The sequence below is a fragment of the Lissotriton vulgaris genome, chromosome 1_1 (genome assembly GCF_964263255.1).
Source record: "Lissotriton vulgaris chromosome 1_1, aLisVul1.2, whole genome shotgun sequence".
Classification (NCBI taxonomy): domain Eukaryota; kingdom Metazoa; phylum Chordata; class Amphibia; order Caudata; family Salamandridae; genus Lissotriton; species Lissotriton vulgaris.
In genome coordinates, this window is record NC_141685.1 from 281,550,195 (window position 1) to 281,577,603 (window position 27,409).

A 27,409-nucleotide genomic window follows, 5' to 3' on the forward strand; every position below is an offset into this window, starting at 1 on the left:
ACGTGCTTCGTGGTCGAGAGGGCACACAGGGCTCTGACCCAGCGACCACCGGAAGGCGAGCGCCCACGGCCTGTTATCGCTCGGCTGCTGAACTACCATGACCGAGATGTTATCCTCCGGGAGGCGAGGAACAAGGGCTCCCTCGCCTTTGAGAATCACACCATCATGATTTTCCCGGACTACACGAAGATGGTTCAGCAACAGCGGCAATCCTTCATGGACGCTAAGGCTAAACTTAGGGGCCTCAAGATTCAATACTCGCTCCTGTATCCAGCTCGCCTGCGAGTCATATATCAGTCTCGGACCCATTTCTTCGATTCGCCGGAGGAGGTGTTCCGCTGGACAGATGAATCGGTGCGGCTCAGGCCCCATGCCCAACCGGGGCTGGATCCAGGCAGGTCCCAGGGTTCGTCGCCGGAGCGCACAGATCGCCCGAACAGGAAGGGCCGCCATCGGAGGTCCCGCTCCAAGAAGAGATCAGCCTCTGCCAGCGCGACGCGGCCGGGTGATGCCCGGGACTCGGAGCACTCCGACGCAGGCAGCTGAACTTTGCTGGATCCGCACGCACTTTGTATGTTCCGTCCTGAACTGCCCTGCTTTGGCCGGTGAGACTATTTCATACTGTCCTTGATGTGCCGGTTAATTCCCTTGTGAAGACTTCAGTTGCTGTCATGGGGATGCAGTGGGGCTTGGGGGGTACCACTTGTGGGCCTCAGACCCTCACAGATGTGAGTGTTGTTGGGGGGGGGGTGTGTGTGTCATTGCGGGGTTGTTGGGATCCATTGGTATGGTGGGTCCTGGGTCCTCTGTTTGGGACCCGGGTCTCTCCATGCCGCGACAGATACTTCAATGTTTTCTGAGGTATTGGGGTGGTGGGTGTGGGGCGTGGGGGGGGGTGTTGGAGTTGTACTTGTTGGGGGGGTTCGGGGTCGGGAGGGGAGCGCTGTGTTTGTGGGTTGGGGGGGGGGTCCACACATGTCTGAGGCTTTGATTTTTGTCGGTTTGCGGGTGGCACCAGGGTGGGAGGGAGGGCCAGGTTTTGGACGGTGTATCGACAATGGCTGATACTGCGCTTATGTCTCCTTCGAAAACCCTGCGGGTGGTGACATGGAATGTGCGGGGTATTCTGGACAAGATCAAGCGTGGGGCTGTGCTGCGATGGGGGAAGAGGGAGATGGTGGATGTCCTTATGCTCCAGGAGACTCATATGCTGGGCTCCAAGGCCCTCAGCCTCCAGAGGTTCGGCTATCAACAGGTTTACCATGCTGGCTTTGCGAGGGGGTCACGGGGGGTGGCCATATTGGTGCATCGTAGGGTGGCCTATGTTCATGAGAAACAGTGGATTGATCCTCAGGGTAGATTTGTCTTTATTCAAGGCCTGCTGGGCTCCGAGCCGGTGGTTTTTGGAAGTGTTTACGCCCCTCCCCCCCTGCAGTGGGCATTGTCTGAGCGGTTGTTTGCGCTGTGGGATGGAATCCCCGAGGTCCTGACCATGGTGGGGGGTGACTGGAATGAAGTCATGGATGTGAGCCTGGACCGCCAGCGACGGGTGCATGTGGTGCCTGATCCCCCTCCCGCGGCTGCTCCCACCCGGTTGTGTGCGACAGTGCGTAGTCTGGGCTGGATTGATGTGTGGCGGCATTTCCACCCCGCGGAGCGGGCCTACACGTATGTATCGGCGGTGCATGGGTCCTTCTCTAGGCTCGACTATTTGTTTGTACCGAGTGCCTGTCTGAGCCGTGTCAGGGACGCAGCGATACTCCCCAGGGGCCTCTCGGATCATTCCCCTGTCCTGGCCACCGTGACCCTCCCCTCTAAACGGCAGCCATTTCGATGGCGCATGTCCGCCTGGCAGCTACAGCGGCCGGAATACGTGACGCATATACGCCAAGCGATCGACCATTTTTGGCGCGAGAACCTGGTGGGGGGTGTCGATGCCATTGTTGTGTGGGAAGCGCTGAAGCCTACGATACGGGGCATCGATATAGCATGGTGTGCGGCCGCTCGGCGGGAACATCGGGAGGCCATTGTGACCGCCGCGGCCCGAGTGGAGGCCCTGGAGCAGCGTAGCCGACTCGGGGGCGACGAGGGTGTCGTGCGACGGCTCCTGCAGGCCCAGCAGACGTATGCCTCGGTTCTATACGAGGAGGCCCGACAGGCGTGGCTCGCCACGCGCAGCAGGGTGTACCAGTGGGGCGACAAGTCCTGCACCATGTTACATAGGCTTTGCCAGGCGACCTTCCAACCCCTAGAACTGCCCGGCCTTGCGGCGGATGACGGGTCGGTCATGTCCGACCCGGATTTACTGGCGGCGAGCTTTGCCCGCTATTACGCGGCACAATATGCTCCCCGAGACCCAGTGGTGGAGAGCGACATAGCCTTATATTTGGACGACCTACTCCCACGGGCAGTCCCGGATGAGACTAGAGCGGCCCTGGAGGCCCCGCTCACCTCCGAAGAACTAGGAGAGGCCCTTGGCCAGCTGAACACCGGGAAGGTGCCCGGCCCGAGCGGTTATCCTGCCGAATTCTACAAGAAGTTCCACGTTCAACTGGGACCCCATTTCCGCAACGCTCTGGAGGCGGCGAGGTCTCGGGGCGAGCTGCCACCTGACTGGCGCCACGCCGAGATTGTGGTCTTTTTGAAGCCGGGCAGGGCGCCGGATCGGCACGACTCCTACAGGCCGATCTCTCTCCTCAACATAGAGGCCAAGGTTCTGGCGAAAGCCCTTGCGAACCGATTGCTGCCCCACATTGCCGACCTGGTCCACCCTGATCAGGCCGGGTTCATGCCGCGCAGGGCTACCCGGCATAATATCCGACGGGCACAGGCAGCGATCGACGCTATGGGAGACAGGGATGAACAGGCCGCACTCCTTCTTGCGGACATGGACCGGGCCTTCGACTCGGTGAGTTGGGCATATTTGTTCGCCTTGCTGGCCCGCCTCAATATAGGGCCGGTCTTCCTGTCCTACATTCGCCTCCTGTACACCAATGTCACAGCCTCGGTCCGTGTCGCCGGTGCGGTCTCTGGGCGCTTCCGGATCGGCCGTGGTACCCGACAGGGTTGTCCACTCTCCCCCTACTTGTTTGCCCTGGCCATGGAGCCCCTGGCGGCGCGGGTCCGAATGGATGCCCATCTACGTGGCTTTGTCTGGAATGACCATCTAACTGATAGGATTGCACTCTATGCTGACGACGTCCTCCTGTTCCTTACTGATTTGCGGCGCTCGGGTCCCCGAGTCTTGGAGATCATGCGTGGGTTTGGCGAGGTCTCGGGGCTTCATCTTAACTTGTCTAAATCAACCCTGTGGGTGCTACGTGGCGGAGTGGTTGCCGATCCTTGGGCCGCCGACTTGCGCGTGGCGACGGACGGCCTGAAATATCTGGGCGTCTTCCTCTCGACATCACGGGCAGTGGCCTGGACACGCAGTGTCTTACCGGTATGGGACCGAGTCCAAACCGATGTCAAAACATGGTCCAGGATGCCCCTTACAATCTATGGGAGGTCGGCCATCTTTAAGATGGTGGCGCTGCCGAGGCTGCTGTACCAACTCCAGAACTTCCCGCACCCTATTGGCATGGAGTGGTTCCGTCAGGTGAACTCTGTGCTGGGCCGCTTCCTGTGGGATGGCGGAGCTGCCAGGGTGGCCCTGAGAACGTGCTTTCTGTCCACGTACTGTGGGGGCTTGGCTACGTCCGACCTTCTCTCCTACTATCAGGCGTCGCACCTCCTTGTCCTCAATGACTGGTGGTATGGAGACAGGAGTGATCCGGCCTATGCCCTAGAGAGACACCTAATGGGAGATCGCACACTTCACACCATTCTTTACTCAGCTCGTATACGCCGTGGGTTGCCGTCGGTCACTAAAGTGGTCTTTGCCGTGTGGCGGCAGTCTCTGCGCCGTATGGGTTGGTGGGGCAAACTGACAGCCGAAACGCCGCTGTGGCACAATGGCATGCTTCCGGAATTGGCGGCTTTGGCCGGGTTTGAGGGCTGGGAGGCTATTGGAATTACACAACTGGGCCAGGTCATGTCGGGCACCGCCCTCAAGTCCTTTGAGGACCTCCGTGCGGAGTTCCAGATGTCTCACTCCCAGTTTTTCCGTTACCTCCAGCTGAGGCATGCCCTGGCCCCGAGTATCGCCGGCCTCGACTCCCTGCCCGAGTTCAGCCCCATTGAGGCGAAAGTGTTTATGGGGGACTTGGGAGATAAGAAGGTCTCTAGGATCTATCAGTCCCTTGTTACACACTGCTCCTCCTCTCTCAGCTCCCTTGGGGAGGCGTGGGAGGTGGATGTGGGCGCCCTGGACGAGGATGATTGGAGGGAGGCACTGGAGTCCCCACGTGGCACCGCTGTTGCGGTTCGGCTCCGCCTGATACAATTCAAATACTTGCATCGTGCCTACTACACACGTGAACGCCTGTGGAAGGCTGGTTTGATTGCGTCCTCGGAGTGCCTGCGTTGTGGGGAGGTGCCTGGCTCTTTGCTGCATACAGTGTGGTCGTGTGGTCGCCTGGCTGGCTTCTGGAGGGGAGTATGGAGTTGCCTGGCTGAGGTCCTGGGATGGGATCTTCCTCGTACCCACCGATTAGGCCTGCTGCACGTTATGGAAGGGGTAGGGGGTAACGTCTATAAGCGCCACCTGTTGCTCCTGGGCCTGGTCGTGGCCAAGCGTGACCTGGCTCGGGCTTGGAAATCTGTAAGGGCTCCCCCCCTGTCTGCATGGAAGGCTGGGCTGGACTACTTCATGGGCCTTGAGAAGCCAGTCTTTGAGGCGCGAGGTTGCCCGCGCAAACATTTCAAAATCTGGAAGCGGTGGGCCGACTACCGCGGCCTGTCCTTGGAACCCCCGGCGGAACAGGAGGAGGACATTTGATCGCAGTGACATTCCTGGCCCGAATGGCAAAGCCCTGGTTGCATCGTACCTGATTCTTTTATGTGTACCGTCTTTATGTTGCCTCTGTACATGTGTGGTGGGGGGGGGTGTTGGGTAGGGGTGGGGGAGTAGTTGGGGTTGGGGTGGGCAGTTAGGACGTCTTTAAAGCTGAGCTTCATCATTTGATTCATGGATTAACGAGTATATCACTGTGCATTGATACTGTTGTGGGGATCTTGGTATGTGAAGATACCACATTCTTGATACTCTTCTGCTCAATAAAATTGGTTTTGAAAAAAAGAAATGCTTTACATCACCTCGTTTTATGATGTTTCTATGTGTGCTGAATTATGCAGCACACATAAAAACAACAAAACGCCATGCATGATTGTTTATGTGCAGAAAGGTATCCCTTTCTACACATAAGCAATCATTCCCCCATAGCAGGCCCCTTTGCACTATGTCCAAGGGTGCCTGCATTTGGGCTAGGCAGCTGTAATTTGTGGCAGGGTGAGCGGAAACACAGGGCTGCAGAGTATTGTTGTAAATACCTTGGTCGTGCATTTCCAAATGTGGCGGAGCGTGGCATTAAACCAAGAATGCTAACGCCGCTCTCAATTTCTTTCCATGTAAATATACCGCTTAATGTTTTAGTGGAGGCGTGAGAGGCAAGGCAGGGGGAGAGGAGAATTTTGAGGGGAACTTTAGACAATGAGCTATAAAATGTGGCCAAGCTCTTCAAATTAACGGCCTCATTTATGTGGTTTTGGCGCTCAGGGCAGCGCCGCAAAAAATCTTAATGCGCTGCCCTGAGTCAAAAGAAAAGGACCAGCAGAATCAGTAATCTATGAGATACCTGCATTCCTGTCCTTTTCCCTGCGCTGCTGCACAATGGGCTGCCATGTGCTAACGCAAGCACCCTTGCACCATGGTGCAAGGGTGCCTGCATTGCAGGGATGACTGTTTTTGTGCAGGAAGAGACACCTTCCTGCACAAAAACAACTACGAGAGGCGTTTTTCCTCTATGTGTGCTGAAGAATGCAGCACACATAGAAAAAGGGAAAGCGAGAAGAAATTATGGTATTTCTCCTCTTTGCGTCTCACTTACACCTCCGCTAGGAGGTGTAGCCTTTTGACGTATTCCCAGGTTTATTAATTCTTGTAAGTCAATACCATGGGTGATACGTGGGAACACCCACCATAATGCCCATGGCACGCCTTCTTATTGCAGGGTGAAGCAACACAGCAACTTTAGCTGCGTTGCCTCAGTCCATATCTACTAGGCCATGATAAAATCCACGTAGGGTGGCTTTAAATGACCTTGTAGATATGGCCCTGCAGTGTGAGCCGCCGGACCGTGACCGAAAGTGAATTTCCGGCAGCTAACAGGAGCTTGTAAATATGCCCCTGAGTGTCTTGACCCTCAGTAGACACAAACATTTCAATATATAATGAAACAAGTGTTGTAGAATGCACCATTAATCCAATTTCTGACAGATGTTCTGCTGGAAATGTCATTTATCTGCCCCTCACTAGCAGAATTGTCTTCAAACACACACATACAACACAGGCGTCACCAGTTAGGTGACCCTGTCAATACAAGCATTGGTAATGCATCTGTTTGGACTGTGTGATGAATTTAATGCTGTTTTCTTCACTCATCGCTAGGGACAAAGAAAGGACCTCCCTGACAAGTAACACGGGAGTGGAGAGGATGTGGTGCAGTGGCCAGAGCTGCTGACTCGAGAGCTGGTGATCCCTGTTTGCGTCTCAGCAGCGCAACATCCTACGATTCTGGGCAAATCACTTTCTCCAGATGCTATATATATACTTTCTAAGATGAAAAAGCAGAAAAGAGGGTGACTTTCTGAAAAAAGAGTGGCACCAAAGCAGATGTTAAAAGTATTTTGGCCACGGAAACTGATAAGAGAAGCAGACAAGGAACAAGCCTTTGTAAATGCAGGAAACATGATAAAACCAATAGATTGGAGGAAAAGTAAGTGGCAAGTACAGAAGCCAGGAAAGAGAAGCTAGGGATGAAAGGCCCTTTTTAAGGTTATAATATAAACAATAGAATTCACAAGCACAGCTGTGCAGGTGGAACCTAAAAAGTACCAGGTGCTCTAACTTGTGGTCAGTTAGGTAAGTACCCATGTCACTAGTGTCACTGTTTCTTCAACGAGTGGGCCCAGGGCCCACTACTTTACACTCTACAAGTCTGTTTTGTTTACCTTTAAGCTTGTTTTAATCATTTATATATGCCTGGAGAGACATTTTCTCACAAAGCATTCTATTGAGCAGCAAATCTAGAATGGAAGTTACATGGACTAAAAAAATACAGGCTTTCAAAATAAGGTAAAATTGTGCAAGATCGGCAAACAAGGACAAGACTAGCTGTTTTCGTTTGTGTTTACAAAATCAACTGGCAACATCTCCCATTTATTAACATAGTTAGCAATATCTACAAAACAAATTTCAATGTATACCGCGCTTCTTAATGAAAAGAATATAATAACATTTAATTAATGCAATATAACTATTCAGCAATCCATTTCAGTTTAGATAAGAACAAAAGTTTTTATCCAGATCTTTCATTAACCATGAATATGTGGCTCCTCTTTAAGAGGAACCTTCTAGACAAATAGTAAAGAGCTAAATTCTTAACATGTAAAGTTGTAATTTGACGCCGTAGGACTAAGTAACACCTACTTTTTTTATGGTCATAATTTATATATTCACTTTGATTAAAATGGGAAGGAGTGAAAGATCTGAGAGTACTTACAGAAGTTAAAATTGACAATTTACCTCAGAAAACTAAAGAAAAGAAGTTGATGGCATTGCACAGAAAATATGCAAATATAGGTACTACGACCACGCCCTGCTTGAGATCTGTCATCAACAAACCAAACACCACTCTGGCGTACATGCTCCAAGGTGTAATGTATGCCGGGTGGGCGTTCCGTCGCAAAGAAGCCTCGTAAAAGTGACACAGTAAAATCTACAAAATTTCACTGATTCTCTTTTATGACACCACTGCGTCACAACGTTGCGCCTGCTTGAAGCAGGTGTAAGGAGTGACGCAGCATGATGGGAATAGTCATTCCTGACCATTGCTGGAGTTGTGTCGTGCTTACGACTTTACTTCAACAATGCATTGCCTTTCCGACAAAGGATGCGTCACACATCTGTCTATCCTTGCGCCACGGTGCACCGCATTGTAAATGCGGCGCATCCATGGTGGCGCAAGGTTAGTTTTTCTGTCACGCAAAGTAGCTGTCTCATCTCTGCTAATACACAGAGATGCGCCAGTTCTTGTAAGTCTGGCCCCTGGTCTTTACATGGAGTAATGAGCAGAAATGCTTTACATCACCTCGTTTTATGATTTTTCTATGTGTGCTGAATTATGCAGCACATATAAAAACAACAAAACGCCATGCATGATTGTTTATGTGCAGAAAGGTATCCCTTTCTGCACATAAACAATCATTCCCCCATAGCAGTCACCTTTGCACTATGTCCAAGGGTGCCTGCGTTGGGGCTAGGCAGCTGTAATTTGTGGCAGGGCAGGCGTAAACACAGGGCTGCAGAGTATTGTTGTAAATACCTTGGTCGTGCATTTCCAAAAGTGGCGGAGCGTGGCATTAAACCAAGAATGCTGACGCCGGTCTCAATTTCTTTCCATGTAAATATACCGCTTAATGTTTTAGTGGAGGCGCGAGACGCAAGGCAGGGGGAGAGGAGAATTTTGAGGGGAACTTTAGACAATGAGCTATAAAATGTGGCCAAGCTCTTCAAATTAACGGCCTCATTTATGTGGTTTTGGCGCTTAGGGCAGCGCCGCAAAAAATCTTAATGCGCTGCCCTGAGTCAAAAGAAAAGGACCAGAAGAATCAGTAATCTATGAGATACGTGCATTCCTGTCCTTTTCCCTGCGCTGCTGCACAATGGGCTGCCATGTGCTAAGGCAAGCACCCTTGCACCATGGTGCAAGGGTGCCTGCATTGCAGGGAGGACTGTTTTTGTGCAGGAAGAGACACCTTCCTGCACAAAAACAATTACGAGAGGCGTTTTTCCTCTGTGTGTGCTGAAGAATGCAGCACACATAGAAAAGGGAAAAGCGAGAAGAAATTAAGGTATTTCTCCTCTTTGCGTCTCACTTACACCTTCCCTAGGAGGTGTAGCCTTTTGACGTATTCCCAGGTTTATTAATTCTTGTAAGTCAATACCATGGGTGATATGTGGGAACACCCACCATAATGCCCATGGAACGCCTTCTTATTGCAGGGTGAAGCAACACAGCAACTTTAGCTGCGTTGCCTCAGTCCATATCTACTAGGCCATGATAAAATCCACGTAGGGTGGCTTTAAATGACCTTGTAGATATGGCCCTGCAGTGTGAGCCGCCGGACCGTGACCGAAAGTGAATTTCCGGCAGCTAACAGGAGCTTGTAAATATGCCCCTGAGTGCCTTTACCCTCAGTAGACACAGACATTTCAATATATAATGAAACAAGTGTTGTAGTATGCACCATTAATCCAATTTCTGACAGATGTTCTGCTGGACATGTCATTTATCAGCCCCTCCCTAGCAGAATTGTCTTCAAACACACACAAACAACACAGGCGTCACCAGTCAGGTGACCCTGTCAATACAAGCATTGGTAATGCATCTGTTTGGACTGTGTGATGAATTTAATGCTGTTTTCTTCACTCATCGCTAGGGACAAAGAAAGGACCTCCCTGACAAGTAACACAGGAGTGGAGAGGATGTGGTGCAGTGGCCAGAGCTGCTGGCTCGAGAGCTGTTGATCCCTGTTTGCGTCTCGGCAGCGCAACATCCTATGATTCTGGGCAAATCACTTTCTCCAGATGCTATATATATACTTTCTAAGACGAAAAAGCAGAAAAGAGGGTGACTTTCTGAAAAAAGAGTGGCACCAAAGCAGATGTTAAAAGTATTTTGGCCACGGAAACTGATAAGAGAAGCAGACAAGGAACAAGCCTTTGTAAATGCAGGAAACTTGATAAAACCAATAGATTGGAGGAAAAGTAAGTGGCAAGCACAGAAGCAAGGAAAGAGAGGCTAGGGATGCAAGGCCCTTTTTAAGGTTATAATATGAACAATAGATTTCACAAGCACAGCTGTGCAGGTGGAACCTAAAAAGTACCAGGTGCTCTAACTTGTGGTCAGTTAGGTAAGTACCCATGTCACTAGTGTCACAGTTTCTCCAACGAGCGGGCCCAGGGCCCACTACTTTACACTCTACAAGTCTGTTTTGTTTAACTTTAAGCTTGTTGTAATCATTTATATATGCCTGGAGAGACATTTTCTCACAAAGCATTCTATTGAGCAGCAAATCTAGAATGGAAGTTACATGGACTAAAAAAATCCAGGCTTTCAAAATAAGGTAAAATTGTGCAAGATCGGCAAACAAGGACAAGACTGTCTGTTTTCGTTTGTGTTTACAAAATCAACTGGCAACATCTCCCATTTATTAACATAGTTAGCAATATCTACAAAACAAATTTCAATGCATACCGCGCTTCTTAATGAAAAGAATATAATAACATTTAATTAATGCAATATGACTATTCAGCAATCCATTGCAGTGTAGATAAAAACAAAAGTTTTTATTCAGATCTTTCATTAACCATGAATAGGTGGCTCCTCTTTAAGAGAAACCTTCTAGACAAATAGTAAAGAGCAAAATTCTTAACATGTAAAGTTGTAATTTGACGCCGTAGGACTAAGTAACACCGACTTTTATTATGGTCATAATTTATATATTCACTTTGATTAAAATGGGAAGGAGTGAAAGATCTGAGAGTACTAACAGAAGTTAAAATTGACAATTTACCTCAGAAAACTAAAGAAAAGAAGTTGATGGCATTGCACAGAAAATATGCAAATATAAGTACTACGACCACGCCCTGCTTGAGATCTGTCATCAACAAACCAAACACCACTCTGGCGTATATGCTCCAAGGTGTAATGTATGCCGGGTGGGCGTTCCGTCGCAAGGAAGCCTCGTAAAAGTGACACAGTAAAATCTACACAATTTCACTGAGTCTCTTTTATGACACCACTGCGTCACAACGTTGCGCCTGCTTGAAGCAGGTGTAAGGAGTGACGCAGCATGATGGGAATAGTCATTCCTGACCATTGCTGGAGTTGTGTCGTGCTTACGACTTTACTTCAACAATGCATTGCCTTTCCGACAAAGGATGCGTCACACATCTGTCTATCCTTGCGCCACGGTGCACCGCATTGTAAATGCGGCGCATCCATGGTGGCGCAAGGTTAGTTTTTCTGTCACGCAAAGTAGCTGTCGCATCTCTGCTAATACACAGAGATGCGCCAGTTCTTGTAGGTCTGGCCCCTGGTCTTTACATGGAGTAATGAGCAGAAATGCTTTACATCACCTCGTTTTATGATTTTTCTATGTGTGCTGAATTATGCAGCACATATAAAAACAACAAAACGCCATGCATGATTGTTTATGTGCAGAAAGGTATCCCTTTCTACACATAAGCAATCATTCCCCCATAGCAGTCACCTTTGCACTATGTCCAAGGGTGCCTGCATTGGGGCTAGGCAGCTGTAATTTGTGGCAGGGTGTGCGGAAACACAGGGATGCAGAGTATTGTTGTAAATACCTTGGTCGTGCGTTTCCAAAAGTGGCGGAGCGTGGTATTAAACCAAGAATGCTAACGCCGCTCTCAATTTCTTTCCACGTAAATATACCGCTTAATGTTTTAGTGGAGGCGTGAGACGCAAGGCAGGGGGAGAGGAGAATTTTGAGGGGAACTTTAGACAATGAGCTATAAAATGTGGCCAAGCTCTTCAAATGAACGGCCTCATTTATGAGGTTTTGGCACTTAGGGCAGCGCCGCAAAAAATCTTAATGCGCTGCCCTGAGTCAAAAGAAAAGGACCAGCAGAATCAGTAATCTATGAGATAAGTGCATTCCTGTCCTTTTCCCCGCGCTGCCGCACAATGGGCTGCCATGTGCTAACGCAAGCACCCTTGCACCATGGTGCAAGGGTGCCTGCTTTGCAGGGATGACTGTTTTTGTGCAGGAAGAGACACCTTCCTGCACAAAAACAATTTCGAGAGGCGTTTTTCCTCTGTGTTTGCTGCAGAATGCAGCACACATAGGAAAAGGAAAGCGAGAAGAAATTAAGGTATTTCTCCTCATTGCGTCTCGCTTACACCTCCCCTGGGAGGTGTAGCCTTTTGACGTATTCCCAGGTTTATTAATTCTTGTAAGTCAATACCATGGGTGATATGTGGGAACACCCACCATAATGCCCATGGAACGCCTTCTTATTGCAGGGTGAAGCAACACAGCAACTTTAGCTGCGTTGCCTCAGTCCATATCTACTAGGCCATGATAAAATCCACGTAGGGTGGCTTTAAATGACCTTGTAGATATGGCCCTGCAGTGTGAGCCACCGGACCGTGACCGAAAGTGAATTTCCGGCAGCTAACAGGAGCTTGTAAATATGCGCCTGAGTGTCTTGACCCTCAGTAGACACAGACATTTCAATATATAATGAAACAAGTGTTGTAGAATGCACCATTAATCCAATTTCTGACAGATGTTCTGCTGGACATGTCATTTATCTGCCCCTCCCTAGCAGAATTGTCTTCAAACACACACATACAACACAGGCGTCACCAGTCAGGTGACCCTGTCAATACAAGCATTGGTAATGCATCTGTTTGAACTGTGTGATGAATTTAATGCTGTTTTCTTCACTCATCGCTAGGGACAAAGAAAGGACCTCCCTGACAAGTAACACGGGAGTGGAGAGGATGTGGTACAGTGGCCAGAGCTGCTGACTGGAGAGCTGGTGATCCCTGTTTGCGTCTCGGCAGCGCAACATCCTATGATTCTGGGCAAATCACTTTCTCCAGATGCTATATATATACTTTCTAAGACGAAAAAGCAGAAAAGAGGGTGACTTTCTGAAAAAAGAGTGGCACCAAAGCAGATGTTAAAAGTATTTTGGCCACGGAAACTGATAAGAGAAGCAGACAAGGAACAAGCCTTTGTAAAGGCAGGAAACATGATAAAACCAATAGATTGGAGGAAAAGTAAGTGGCAAGCACAGAAGCTAGGAAAGAGAGGCTAGGGATGAAAGGCCCTTTTTAAGGTTATAATATAAACAATAGATTTCACAAGCACAGCTGTGCAGGTGGAACCTAAAAAGTACCAGGTGCTCTAACTTGTGGTCAGTTAGGTAAGTACCCATGTCACTAGTGTCACTGTTTCGTCAACGGGTGGGCCCGTGGCCCACTACTTTACACTCTGCAAGTCTGTTTTGTTTAACTTTAAGCTTGTTGTAATCATTTATATATGCCTGGAGAGACATTTTCTCACAAAGCATTCTATTGAGCAGCAAATCTAGAATGGAGGTTACATGGACTAAAAAAATCCAGGCTTTCAAAATAAGGTAAAATTGTGCAAGATCGGCAAACAAGGACAAGACTGGCTGTTTTCATTTGTGTTTACAAAATCAACTGGCAGCATCTCCCATTTATTAACATAGTGAGCAATATCTACAAACCAAATTTCAATGTATACCGCGCTTCTTAATGAAAAGAATATAATAACATTTAATTAATGCAATATGACTATTCAGCAATCCATTTCAGTTTAGATAAGAACAAAAGTTGTTATCCATATCTTTCATTAACCATGAATAGGTGGCTCCTCTTTAAGAGGAACCTTCTAGACAAATAGTAAAGAGCTAAATTCTTAACATGTAAAGTTGTAATTTGACGCCGTAGGACTAAGTAACACCTACTTTTATTATGGTCATAATTTATATATTCACTTTGGTTAAAATGGGAAGGAGTGAAAGATCTGAGAGTACCAACAGAAGTTAAAATTGACAATTTACCTCAGAAAACTAAAGAAAAGAAGTTGATGGCATTGCACAGAAAATATGCAAATATAAGTACTACGACCACGCCCTGCTTGAGATCTGTCATCAACAAACCAAACACCACTCTGGCGTACATGCTCCAAGGTGTAATGTATGCCGGGTTGGCGTTCCGTCGCAAGGAAGCCTCGTAAAAGTGACACAGTAAAATCTACAAAATTTCACTGAGTCTCTTTTATGACGCCACTGCGTCACAACGTTGCGCCTGCTTGAAGCAGGTGTAAGGAGTGACGCAGCATGATGGGAATAGTCATTCGTGACCATTGCTGGAGTTGTGTCGTGCTTACGACTTTACTTCAACAATGCATTGCCTTTCCGACAAAGGATGCGTCACACATCTGTCTATCCTTGCGCCACGGTGCACCGCATTGTAAATGCGGCGCATCCATGGTGGCGCAAGGTTAGTTTTTCTGTCACGCAAAGTAGCTGTTGCATCTCTGCTAATACGCAGAGATGCGCCAGTTCTTGTAAGTCTGGCCCCTGGTCTTTACATGGAGTAATGAGCAGAAATGCTTTACATCACCTCGTTTTATGATGTTTCTATGTGTGCTGAATTATGCAGCACATATAAAAACAACAAAACGCCATGCATGACTGTTTATGTGCAGAAAGGTATCCCTTTCTACACATAAGCAATCATTCCCCCATAGCAGTCACCTTTGCACTATGTCCAAGGGTGCCTGCATTGGGGCTAGGCAGCTGTAATTTGTGGCAGGGTGTGCGGAAACACAGGGCTGCAGAGTATTCTTGTAAATACCTTAGTCGTGCATTTCCAAAAGTGGCGGAGCGTGCTATTAAACCAAGAATGCTAACGCCGCTCTCAATTTCTTTCCATGTAAATATACCGCTTAATGTTTTAGTGGAGGCGCGAGACGCAAGGCAAGGGGAGAGGAAAATTTTGAGGGGAACTTTAGACAATGAGCTATAAAATGTAGCCAAGCTCTTCAAATTAGCGGCCTCATTTATGAGGTTTTGGCGCTTAGGGCAGCGCCGCAAACAATCTTAATGCGCTGCCCTGAGTCAAAAGAAAAGGACCAGCAGAATCAGTAATCTATGAGATAAGTGCATTCCTGTCCTTTTCACTGCGCTGCTGCACAATGGGCTGCCATGTGCTAACGCAAGCACCCTTGCACCATGGTGCAAGGGTGCCTGCATTGCAGGGATGACTGTTTTTGTGCAGGAAGAGACACCTTCCTGCACAAAAACAATTACGAGAGGCGTTTTTCCTCTATGTGTGCTGAAGAATGCAGCACACATCGAAAAAGGAAAAGCGAGAAGAAATTAAGGTATTTCTCCTCTTTGCGTCTCACTTACACCTCCCCTAGGAGGTGTAGCCTTTTGACGTATTCCCAGGTTTATTAATTCTTGGAAGTCAATACCATGGGTGATACGTGGGAACACCCACCATAATGCCCATTGCACGCCTTCTTATTGCAGGGTGAAGCAACACAGCAACTTTAGCTGCATTGCCTCAGTCCATATCTACTAGGCCATGATAAAATCCACGTAGGGTGGCTTTAAATGACCTTGTAGATATGGCCCTGCAGTGTGCGCCGCCGGACCATCACCGAAAGTGAATTTCCGGCAGCTAACAGGAGCTTGTAAATATGCCCCTGAGTGTCTTAACCCTCAGTAGACACAGACATTTCAATATATAATGAAACAAGTGTTGTAGAATGCACCATTAATCCCATTTCTGATAGATGTTCTGCTGGACATGTCATTTATCTGCCCCTCCCTAGCAGAATTGTCTTCAAACACACACATACAACACAGGCGTCACCAGTCAGGTGACCCTGTCAATACAAGCATTGGTGATGCATCTGTTTGGACTGTGTGATGAATTTAATGCTGTTTTCTTCACTCATCGCTAGGGACAAAGAAAGTACCTCCCTGACAAGTAACACAGGAGTGGAGAGGATGTGGTGCAGTGGCCAGAGCTGCTGACTCGAGAGCTGGGGATCCCTGTTTGCGTCTCGGCAGCGCAACATCCTATGATTCTGGGCAAATCACTTTCTCCAGATGCTATATATATACTTTCTAAGACGAAAAAGCAGAAAAGAGGGTGACTTTCTGAAAAAAGAGTGGCACCAAAGCAGATGTTAAAAGTATTTTGGCCACGGAAACTGATAAGAGAAGCAGACAAGAAACAAGCCTTTGTAAATGCAGGCAACATGATAAAACCAATAGATTGGAGGAAAAGTAAGTGGCAAGCACAGAAGCCAGGAAAGAGAGGCTACGGATGAAAGGCCCTTTTTAAGGTTATAATATAAACAATAGATTTCACAAGCACAGCTGTGCAGGTGGAACCTAAAAAGTACCAGGTGCTCTAACTTGTGGTCAGTTAGGTAAGTACCCATGTCACTAGTGTCACTGTTTCTTCAACGAGTGGGCCCGTGGCCCACTACTTTACACTCTGCAAGTCTGTTTTGTTTAACTTTAAGCTTGTAATCATTTATTGATGCCTGGAGAGACAACTTCTCACAAAGCATTCTATTGAGCAGCAAATCTAGAATGGAAGTTACATGGACTAAAAAAATCCAGGCTTTCAAAATAAGGTAAAATTGTGCAATTTCGGCAAACAAGGACGAGACTGGCTGTTTTCGTTTGTGTTTACAAAATCAACTGGCAACATCTCCCATTCATTAACATAGTTAGCAATATCGACGAAACAAAATTCAATGTATACTCCGCTTCTTAATGAAAAGAGTATATTAACATTTAATTAATATGATATAACTATTCAGCAATCCGTTTCAGTTTAGATAAGTACAAAAGATTTTAACCAGATCTTTCATTAACCATCAATAGGTGGCTCCTCTTTAAGAGGAACCTTCTAGACAAATAGTAAAGAGCTAAATTCTTAACATGCAAAGTTGTAATTGCACGCCGTAGGACTAAGTAGCACCTACTTTTATAATGGTCATAATTTATATATTCACTTTGATTAAAATGGGAAGGAGTGAAAGATCTGAGAGTACTAACAGAAGTAAAAATTGACAATTTACCTCAGAAAAATAAAGAAAAGAAGTTGATGGCATTGCACAGAAAATATGCAAATATAAGTACTACGATCACGCCCTGCTTGAGATCTGTCATCAACAAACCAAACACCACTCTGGCGTACATGCGCCAAGGTGTAATGTATGCCAGGTGGGCGTTCCGTCGCAAGGAAGCCTCGTAAAAGTGACACAGTAAAATCTACAAAATTTCACTGAGTCTCTTTTATGACACCACTGCGTCGCAACGTTGCGCCTGCTTGAAGCAGGTGTAAGGAGTGACGCAGCATGATGGGAATAGGCATTCCTGACCATTGCTGGAGTTGTGTCGTGCTTACGACTTGATTTCAACAATGCATTGCCTTTCCGACAAAGGATGCGTCACACATCTGTCTATCCTTGCGCCACGGTGCACCGCATTGTAAATGCGGCGCATCCATGGTGGCGCAAGGTTAGTTTTTCTGTCACGCAAAGTAGCTGTCGCATCTCTGCTAATACGCAGAGATGCGCCAGTTCTTGTAAGTCTGGCCCCTGGTCTTTACATGGAGTAATGAGCAGAAATTGTTATTGTTATTGTTATTGTTATTGTTATTGTTAGTGAGGTTTTATAACGCGCCTAATCACCTGCAGGTCTCTAAGCGCCTGGAAAGATGGTAACAGACAATAACTTAGCAAGATGGAAACTGAGGTCATAGCTAGATTATACTGTGCTCATGCTTTTGCTGAACAGTAATGTTTTTAGGCTCTTCCTGAATCGTAATAGATTCCCTTCCCGGCGCAGCACCTCCGGCAGCCTGTTCCATAGCTGAGGAACTAGCACTGAAAAAGCTCTCCCTCCCTTAGTCACTAACCTGTAGCGAGGACAGACCAGTAGTTGGGAGTCTGAAGATCGAAGTGTTCTCATAGGGCAATAAAGCTGCAGACGATCTTTGATGTAGGCTGGGGCCTTGCCATAGATTGCCCTATGGGCCGTGCATAAGTTCTTAAATTCCACTCTTTCTTTAATAGGGAGCCAATGCAAACTTTGTAGTAGGGGAGTGGCTTTAGATCTCCTCGGTAGTCTGAAGATCAACCGGGCAGCGTCATTCATTATGACCTGAAGTCTACTGGTCAGAGTTTTAGGTAGGCCAAGGTAAAGGGCATTACCATAATCAATTCTGGAGATGATGGTGGCTGCTACTATTGATCGCATCATGGACTGTGAGAGGACAGGAATCAACTTCCGCAGTTGCCGAATGATGTTTGTGCAACTTCCCACAACCGCAAAGATCTGAGGGGCCATTGACAGATCATCATCCAGCTTGATCCCCAAGCTCTTTACAAACGGGCTTGGTTTTGGAGCAGGGCCTAACTCTGTGGGCCAATAAAGATCACACCAAGGTTAGGTAGTGGATGGGATCACTAGTACCTCAGTCTTGTCAGGGTTAATTTTTAGCAGGTTATCCGTCATCCATTGCACTGTGAACCGCAAGATGTTCTGAGCTTGGAGTTGTGCGGCCATGGTGTCATCGACACTTAACAGCAATTGCGTGTCGTCCGCGTAGTTAAAGACTTTACAGCCCATGGTGGCCAGAGAAGCAATCAATGGTTGCAGGTAGAGATTAAATAGAAGCGGGGACAGGGCGGACCCCTGTGGCACCCCGCACTCTAAAATCCCTATCTCAGATGTTTCGTCCCCCAGTTGTATCTTTTGGGTCCTTCCTGTAAGGAATGATTGCAACCATTGAAAGGCCAGGCCCTTAATCCCAAAGTTTTTCAGTCTTTCCAAAAGCAAGGCATGGCTGACAGTATCGAACGCCGCTGATAAGTCCAGCAAAATCAGGGCGCTCGGTTTCTTGCAGTCAGCCATGCCTCTTAGTTCATCCAACACCGAGAGCATCACCAACTCGGTGCTGTGATGAGCTCGGAAACCTGCCTGTCGCTCATGGAGTAGATGATGAGTTTCCAGATAGAGGGACAGGGACTTTAATACGTGCTGCTCAAGAATTTTGAGAGAAAAGGCAGCTGGGAAATAGGACTGTAATTCTTTAGCACCGCAGGATCCGATCCAGACTTTTTCAGTAGAGGTCTTACACGCGCCTCCTTAAGCTTAACCGGTAGGTACCCCGTATCTAATGATCTATTGAGGAGGGAGATGATACATTACTCCAATAAGGGGCGCGCAACACGGAAGATCTCAGGTGGGCATGGATCAGCTGGGGAGCCGGATTTAATTTTACTCATCAGCTGTTCCAGAATTAATGCATCCATCTCTGGAAACATTTCAAGGGAGCAGTCGGTTACGATCTCAGGTGCTGATGTTATAGCAGTCCCCACTACCACCCCGTTCTTTATCTCCTGGATGATGATCTTCACCTTCTCTAAAAAGTAAGCCTGAAAGGTGTTACAATCAATGGGGGCCTTGGAGTTATCTGTTTTTTTACTCAACTCTGCCAGTATTTTAAAGGTCTCTTTCTGAATATTTGCTGCCTTACTTAGGCGGGACTCAAAGTGGTCCGCTTTAGCTTGGGTCATAAGGTTTTTATATTGATGGAGGGAGGCTTTATAGAGTTTCCTGTCAGTATCCTGCTTGGTTTTCCTCCACACTCTTTCCAGAGCTCTAAGCTTTCTTTTTGTTTCCCTTAAGGCTGGCGTAAACCAGGGAGCTCCTTTACCGGATCGCTTTATTGGCTGTGTTCTCACCGGCGCTATTTGGTCAATGGCCCGGGTCATGCTCCTAGTTAGATCAGAGTATTCACGGTCCAGGCTACGTCCCAGATCTACGACCTGGGATGCTACCGGGAGCACCTTAGTCAGGGATGCTAGATCAACCTCGGCCCATTTCCGGGTTTTAATGCGGGCCTCACAGGATACCAAGTGGTGATCAGACCAAATGCAAGGGGCTACGTCTTTAAGGGTTAGACTAGCATCTGTGGTCCACACAAGGTCAAGAGTGTGGCCTTTCTCATGTGTGGGGACATCCACAATTTGTTTAAAACCCACCGCAGACAATAAGGTGTCCAGCTGGCGCGTGGGCAGGTCCCAGTTGGGTTTATCCCAATGTAAATTAAAATCTCCTGTTACCAGAATTTTCGTATATCTGGAACATAAGTCAGATATAATAGGGCAGAATAAATCATGGAAGAGTGGAGTTGAATTGGGTGGGCGATAGACTGACATAATCACCCAGCACACATTGTGCACAGTGACCTTTACCCCAAGCAAATCAGTCAGGTCAATTGTCTCTGATAGCAGCTTCTCAACTAACAGGGTCTTCCTATAGAAGATAGCTACCCCTCCCCCCCGTGAGCCCCCTGGGCGGTTGTGCCACATTACATCATATCTCGCTCCTGTCCCTCAGGCTGAGTGGTCGCTCCCCAGTGTCCCCTCGTGACACTCGATATCGTTGTGCTGCTTTTGCCCTTGATTTCTGCCTAATTGCATTTGCCTGCTGTGTGCCTGCCTGCCGAGTTGTTCATTTTGTTATTTAATTAATTATACGTGCCGCTTTCACTGTACTCGGTATCGTTGTACCGCCTTTGCCCTTGATTTCTGCCTAATTGCATTTGCCTGCTGTGTGCCTGCCTGCCGAGCTGTTCTTTTTGTTATTTCATTAATTATACGTGCCGCTTTCACTATATTTGCGCGTTCCGACTAGCGCGACGCTGTGCTCCCCCCTCCGCCTCCATTTTGTTGTTGTTGTGATCCCTGGAGCCCGCCCCGCCTCCCAGCTGAGCCGCCCTCCCACTGACCTGATCAGCGCTGCAGAACCTTAGAGCGCCGTGACTCGCTCCTGTCCCTCAGGCTGAGTGGTCGCTCCCCAGTGTCCCCTCGTGACACTCGGTATCGTTGTGCTGCTTTTGCCCTTGATTTCTGCCTAATTGCATTTGCCTGCTGTGTGCCTGCCTGCCGAGTTGTTCATTTTGTTATTTAATTAATTATACATGCCGCTTTCACTGTACTCGGTATCGTTGTACCGCCTTTGCCCTTGATTTCTGCCTAATTGCATTTGCCTGCTGTGTGCCTGCCTGCCGAGCTGTTCTTTTTGTTATTTCATTAATTATACGTGCCGCTTTCACTATATTTGCGCGTTCCGACTAGCGCGACGCTGTGCTCCCCCCTCCGCCTCCATTTTGTTGTTGTTGTGATCCCTGGAGCCCGCCCCGCCTCCCAGCTGAGCCGCCCTCCCACTGACCTGATCAGCGCTGCAGAACCTTAGAGCGCCGTGACTCGCTCCTGTCCCTCAGGCTGAGTGGTCGCTCCCCAGTGTCCCCTCGTGACACTCGGTATCGTTGTGCTGCTTTTGCCCTTGATTTCTGCCTAATTGCATTTGCCTGCTGTGTGCCTGCCTGCCGAGTTGTTCATTTTGTTATTTAATTAATTATACGTGCCGCTTTCACTGTACTCGGTATCGTTGTACCGCCTTTGCCCTTGATTTCTGCCTAATTGCATTTGCCTGCTGTGTGCCTGCCTGCCGAGCTGTTCTTTTTGTTATTTCATTAATTATACGTGCCGCTTTCACTATATTTGCGCGTTCCGACTAGCGCGACGCTGTGCTCCCCCCTCCGCCTCCATTTTGTTGTTGTTGTGATCCCTGGAGCCCGCCCCGCCTCCCAGCTGAGCCGCCCTCCCACTGACCTGATCAGCGCTGCAGAACCTTAGAGCGCCGTGACTCGCTCCTGTCCCTCAGGCTGAGTGGTCGCTCCCCAGTGTCCCCTCGTGACACTCGGTATCGTTGTGCTGCTTTTGCCCTTGATTTCTGCCTAATTGCATTTGCCTGCTGTGTGCCTGCCTGCCGAGTTGTTCATTTTGTTATTTAATTAATTATACGTGCCGCTTTCACTGTACTCGGTATCGTTGTACCGCCTTTGCCCTTGATTTCTGCCTAATTGCATTTGCCTGCTGTGTGCCTGCCTGCCGAGCTGTTCTTTTTGTTATTTCATTAATTATACGTGCCGCTTTCACTATATTTGCGCGTTCCGACTAGCGCGACGCTGTGCTCCCCCCTCTGCCTCCATTTTGTTGTTGTTGTGATCCCTGGAGCCCGCCCCGCCTCCCAGCTGAGCCGCCCTCCCACTGACCTGATCAGCGCTGCAGAACCTTAGAGCGCCGTGACTCGCTCCTGTCCCTCAGGCTGAGTGGTCGCTCCCCAGTGTCCCCTCGTGACACTCGGTATCGTTGTGCTGCTTTTGCCCTTGATTTCTGCCTAATTGCATTTGCCTGCTGTGTGCCTGCCTGCCGAGTTGTTCATTTTGTTATTTAATTAATTATACGTGCCGCTTTCACTGTACTCGGTATCGTTGTACCGCCTTTGCCCTTGATTTCTGCCTAATTGCATTTGCCTGCTGTGTGCCTGCCTGCCGAGCTGTTCTTTTTGTTATTTCATTAATTATACGTGCCGCTTTCACTATATTTGCGCGTTCCGACTAGCGCGACGCTGTGCTCCCCCCTCCGCCTCCATTTTGTTGTTGTCGTGATCCCTGGAGCCCGCCCCGCCTCCCAGCTGAGCCGCCCTCGCCCCTCCCCCTCCACTATCCATATATGACAGTAGTTCCCGCGCGCAGCGTCCACGCGCAGCGACCGCGCCCAACCCGCGCCGAAGGTGCGCCAAAGGTAAGCCCGTCTACGCCCGTCCGCGCCTGGACCGCGCCCAGCGCCAGACCCCCTGCCCCTCGCGCTGCCCAGCCCCCCCGCGTTACCTACGATGCCGCCACCCTCCTAGCCCTTAACCCCGGTCGCGCCCCCACCTGCGTCCGAGCCGCTCCTGGACACACCCATGGACCTTTCTCATGCTACTCCTGCAAATTCAGCGGCACCGACAACATCTCCGCTACGACTACACCACAGATTCCCGACCCCAACCACCTACAATGCATCCTTCTCAACACCCGATCGATGCACAGGCACGCCATTGACCTATGGAACCTACTAGACACCTTCTCTCCAGACGTCGCCTTCCTCACGGAAACATGGATGAATGCTTCCTCCGCACCAGACATCACCATTGCCATCCCTGAAGACTATAAGATCACTCGCAAAGACCGTACCAGCCACACAGGAGGAGGAATCGCTATCGTCCATAAGAAATCTATCCGCATCTCAACCAGCTCTGACACCAACCTCGCCAACTCCGAACACCTTCACTTCCAGATCGACATCGACCCCAAAACCACACTCAGAGGCACTCTCCTCTACAGACCACCAGGACCCCGCGCAAAATTCAGTGAAGACATCACGGACTTCATCTCTCCACACGCACTCCCCTCCAAAGACTATATTCTTCTGGGAGACCTCAACTTTCACCTTGAAAAGATAAACGACCACAACACCGCCACCCTCGTGGACAACCTCGCCAACCTCGGACTTAAACAACTAGTCACTTCCCCCACCCACATCGCAGGTCACACACTCGACCCCATCTTCACTTCCAGCAATCATGTCTCCTTCAGCCACACTACGGATCTCCTATGGACCGACCACAGCTGCGTTCACTTCACCTACAACAAGCCGAAACCCATCAACCACTCCCAACCTACCCTGCAAAGAAACTGGAACAAAATCACCACGGACCAAATCTCCGCATCGCTCCTTCTAAACTCCCCAGCCCTCTCTTCTAACGCCAACGAAGCCGCCGCCAACCTCACCCTATGGTTATCCAACACCGCCGACACCTTAGCACCACTGAAAAAACGTCAAAGCAAACCTGGCAGCAAGAAGGCCTCATGGTTCAACGATGATCTTAAGAAATCCAAGAAACTCTGCCGCTCCCTTGAAAAGGCCTGGAAAAAAGACCCAACCACCAGCACCAAGGACGCCTTCAAAAGCGCCACCCGCACTCACCACCAACTGATCCGAAAAGCCAAGAAAACAGCATTCAAGGATCGACTTGACAACAACGCCCACAACAGCAAGGAACTTTTCTACATCGTCAAGGAATTTTCCAACCCCTCGGCCAACTCCAACGACATCACCCCCTCTCAAACCCTCTGCGACTCCCTAGCCTCTTTCTTCCACAACAAGATTGCAGACATCCACAACAGCTTTGACAACCAACCCGGAAACCAACCCACCCTACCATCTGCTGACCATCTTCCCCCCGTAAACACCCTTAACGCCTGGAACCCAATCTCCACTGAGGAAACCATCTGCCTGATGAATTCCATCCACTCTGGATCCCCCACAGACCCATGCCCTCACCACATCTTCAACAAAGCAGACTCCGTCATAGCACCGCACCTCCGAGACGTCATCAACTGCTCCTTCAACTCCGCTACCTTCCCAGAAGACTGGAAACACGCTGAACTCACCGCCCTTCTGAAAAAACCAACAGCGGACCCCACCGAACTCAAAAATTACCGCCCCATCTCGCTTCTTCCATTCCCGGCCAAAGTCATCGAGAAAGCCGTCAACAACCAGCTCGCCGCCTTCCTCGAAGCCAACAAATCCCTCGACCCCTCACAATCTGGCTTCCGAGCAAAACACAGCACTGAGACCGCCCTCATCGCAGCAACAGACGACATTCGAACTCTACTGGACAATGGAGACACAGTCGCCCTCATCCTCCTCGACCTCTCTGCAGCATTCGACACAGTCTGCCACAGCACCCTTCTACAACGCCTCAATAACATCGGAATCCAAGGAAAAGCACTTGAATGGATCACCTCGTTCCTCACCGGAAGAACCCAGAGAGTCCGCCTTCCTCCATTCAAGTCCGAGGCCTCTGAAGTCATCTGCGGCGTACCTCAAGGATCCTCACTCAGTCCCACCCTCTTCAACGTATACATGAGCCCCCTCGCGGCCATCGCCCGCCAACACAACCTCAACATCATCTCTTACGCAGATGACACTCAACTGATCCTTTCTCTCACCAAGGACCCCAGCACCGCCAAAACTAACCTACACGAAGGAATGAAAGAAGTCGCCGAATGGATGAAACAAAGCCGTCTGAAACTGAACTCAGACAAAACAGAAGTCCTCATCTTAGGTACATCCCCCTCTGCTTGGGACGACTCCTGGTGGCCGGAAGCCCTCGGAAAAGCACCCATCCCGACAGACCACGCACGGAACCTTGGCGTCATCCTGGATTCTTCAATCTCAATGAACAGACAAGTCAGCGCCGTATCCTCTTCCTGCTTCAACATTCTTCGCATGCTCAGAAAAACATTTCGCTGGATCCCCTCCGAAACAAGGAAAACAGTCACCCACGCTCTGGTCACGAGCCGACTGGACTACGGAAACACCCTCTACGCAGGTACCACCGCTAAACTCCAGAAGAAACTCCAACGAATCCAAAACGCCTCAGCCAGGCTCATATTAGACATCCCACGCAACGAACACATCTCTGGTCACCTTAAAGACCTCCACTGGCTACCCGTCAATAAGAGGATCACTTTCCGACTGCTTACCCACGCACACAAATCACTCTACGACATCGGACCAGATTGCCTCAACTCTCGACTGTCCTTCTACACCCCCTCCCGCCAACTACGTTCTTCCAGCCAAGCCTTCGCCACTGTACCTCGCATCAACAAGACCACCATGGGAGGCAGATCCTTTTCATACCTGGCTGCTAAAACATGGAACTCACTCCCCGCTTACCTTCGCCTCACCCAGAACCACCTAGCGTTCAGAAAGCAGCTTAAAACGTGGATATTTGACAAATAATCCTCCTCCCCTTCCTAAGCGCCTTGAAACCCTCTGGGTATGTAGTGCGCTATACAAATTTTTATGACTTATGACTTATGACTGACTTGGGAGAGCGGCGATGATATCCGGCATCGAATTCTCACCCGTCCAGGTCTCCGAAAGGACGTCGATGTCATTGTCCTGAAGCATGCTGTAAACCTCCAAATGATGGCGATGGAGCGAGCGAGTGTTAAGGCTGACTATATTTAATATAGGGTACTGACCCGACGGAGGCGTGACCTTATCGGGATGCAGTATTGCGTATTTCTTAAGCGTCAGTAGGACTGCCTGATCTACAAGCGGCTCACCTCTATTCAGGGTGTATAGCTCCTCCATGGAGTAAATACGCCACTGGCCAGTAGTCCCGGCCCCTGCGCCCATCCGTGCGCGGATGGGCGCAGACGGGCTGGACTCTAGCGTGACTCCGGCGATGCTCTGGCGAGCCCGCCGCGCGTGCCCACTGCGCGTCAGCATGGCTGCTTTAAATACCGGTCTAGCGTCCTTGTGACGACTAGACCGCTCCAATCCCCAGCCCCCACCCAAGTTGTCCGCCGCTCTGGTGGCACAGTACAGCCTCGAAGGGGAAAGGGATCCGCTCCAAACGCGGTGCTTTAAACAATTATGTGCAGGTATGCAGCAGGTAGCTAAGACATTGTAAACATTTTACACCAAAATACAATGTGAGCGAAAAATTATCAGTGAGCAGATAAAACGAGGAAATTATTTAAAAAACGCTATAATGCTCCTGATGAGCACGCTGCGCTCCACAAACTAGCAGAGCCTCTCTAAATTGCTAAAATCGCCAAAGGCACTTTCCAAGTGTTCGGCCGCCTAATTTGCCCGCTTTAAATACCGGTCTAGCGTCCTTGTGACAACTAGACCGCTCCAATCCCCAGCCCCCACCCAAGATGTCCGCCGCTCTGGTGGCACAGTACAGCCCCGAAGGTGAAAGGGATCCGCTCCAAACACGATGCTTTATATCACCTCGTTTTTGATGTTTCTATGTGTGCTTTTTTATGCAGCACATATAAAAACAACAAAACGCCATGCATGATTGTTTATGTGCAGAAAGGTATCCCTTTCTGCACATAAGCAATCATTCCCCCAGCGCAGTCCCCTTTGCACTATGTCCAAGGGTGCCTGCGTTGGGGCTAGGCAGCTGTAATTTGTGGCAGGGCAGGCGGAAACACAGGGCTGCAGAGTATTGTTGTAAATACCTTGGTCGTGCATTTCCAAAAGTGGCGGAGTGTGGCATTAAACCAAGAATGCTAACGCCGCTCTCAATTTATTTCCATGTAAATATACCGCTTAATGTTTTAGTGGAGGCGGGAGACGCAAGGCAGGGGGAGAGGAGAATTTTGAGAGGAACTTTAGACAATGAGCTATAAAATGTGGCCACGTTCTTCAAATTATTGGCCTCATTTATGAGGTTTTGGCGCTTAGGGCAGCGCCGCAAAAAGTCTTAATGCGCTGCCCTGAGTCAAAAGAAAAGGACCAGTAGAATCAGTAATCTATGTGAGATAAGTGCATTCCTGTCCTTTTCCCCGCGCTGCCGCATAATGGGCTGCCATGAGCTAACGCAAGCACCCTTGCACCATGGTGCAAGGGTGCCTGCATTGCAGGGATGACTGTTTTTGTGCAGGAAGAGACACCTTGCTGCACAAAAACAATTACGAGAGGCGTTTTTCCTCTATGTGTGCTGCAGAATGCAGCACACATAGAAAAAGGAAAAGCGAGAAGAAATTAAGGTATTTCTCCTCTTTGCGTCTCACTTACACCTCCCCTAGGAGGTGTAGCCTTTTGACGTATTCCCAGGTTTATTAATTCTTGTAAGTCAATACCATGGGTGTTACGTGGGAACACCCACCATAATGCCCATGGCACGCCTTCTTATTGCAGGGTGAAGCAACACAGC

General features: G+C 49.0%; 4 pseudogenes; all 4 read right to left on the reverse strand.

The window, feature by feature from the left end:
- Nucleotides 1–7,486: 7,486 nt before the first annotated feature.
- On the reverse strand, nucleotides 7,487–7,541 carry LOC147747021 (U7 small nuclear RNA; annotated as a pseudogene).
- A 2,998-nt stretch (nucleotides 7,542–10,539) lies between these two features.
- Nucleotides 10,540–10,594, reverse strand: LOC147747022 (U7 small nuclear RNA; annotated as a pseudogene).
- A 2,997-nt stretch (nucleotides 10,595–13,591) lies between these two features.
- On the reverse strand, nucleotides 13,592–13,646 carry LOC147747023 (U7 small nuclear RNA; annotated as a pseudogene).
- Nucleotides 13,647–16,641: 2,995 nt separating this feature from the next.
- LOC147747024 (U7 small nuclear RNA) lies at nucleotides 16,642–16,696 on the reverse strand (annotated as a pseudogene).
- Between the last annotated feature and the right edge of the window lie 10,713 nt (nucleotides 16,697–27,409).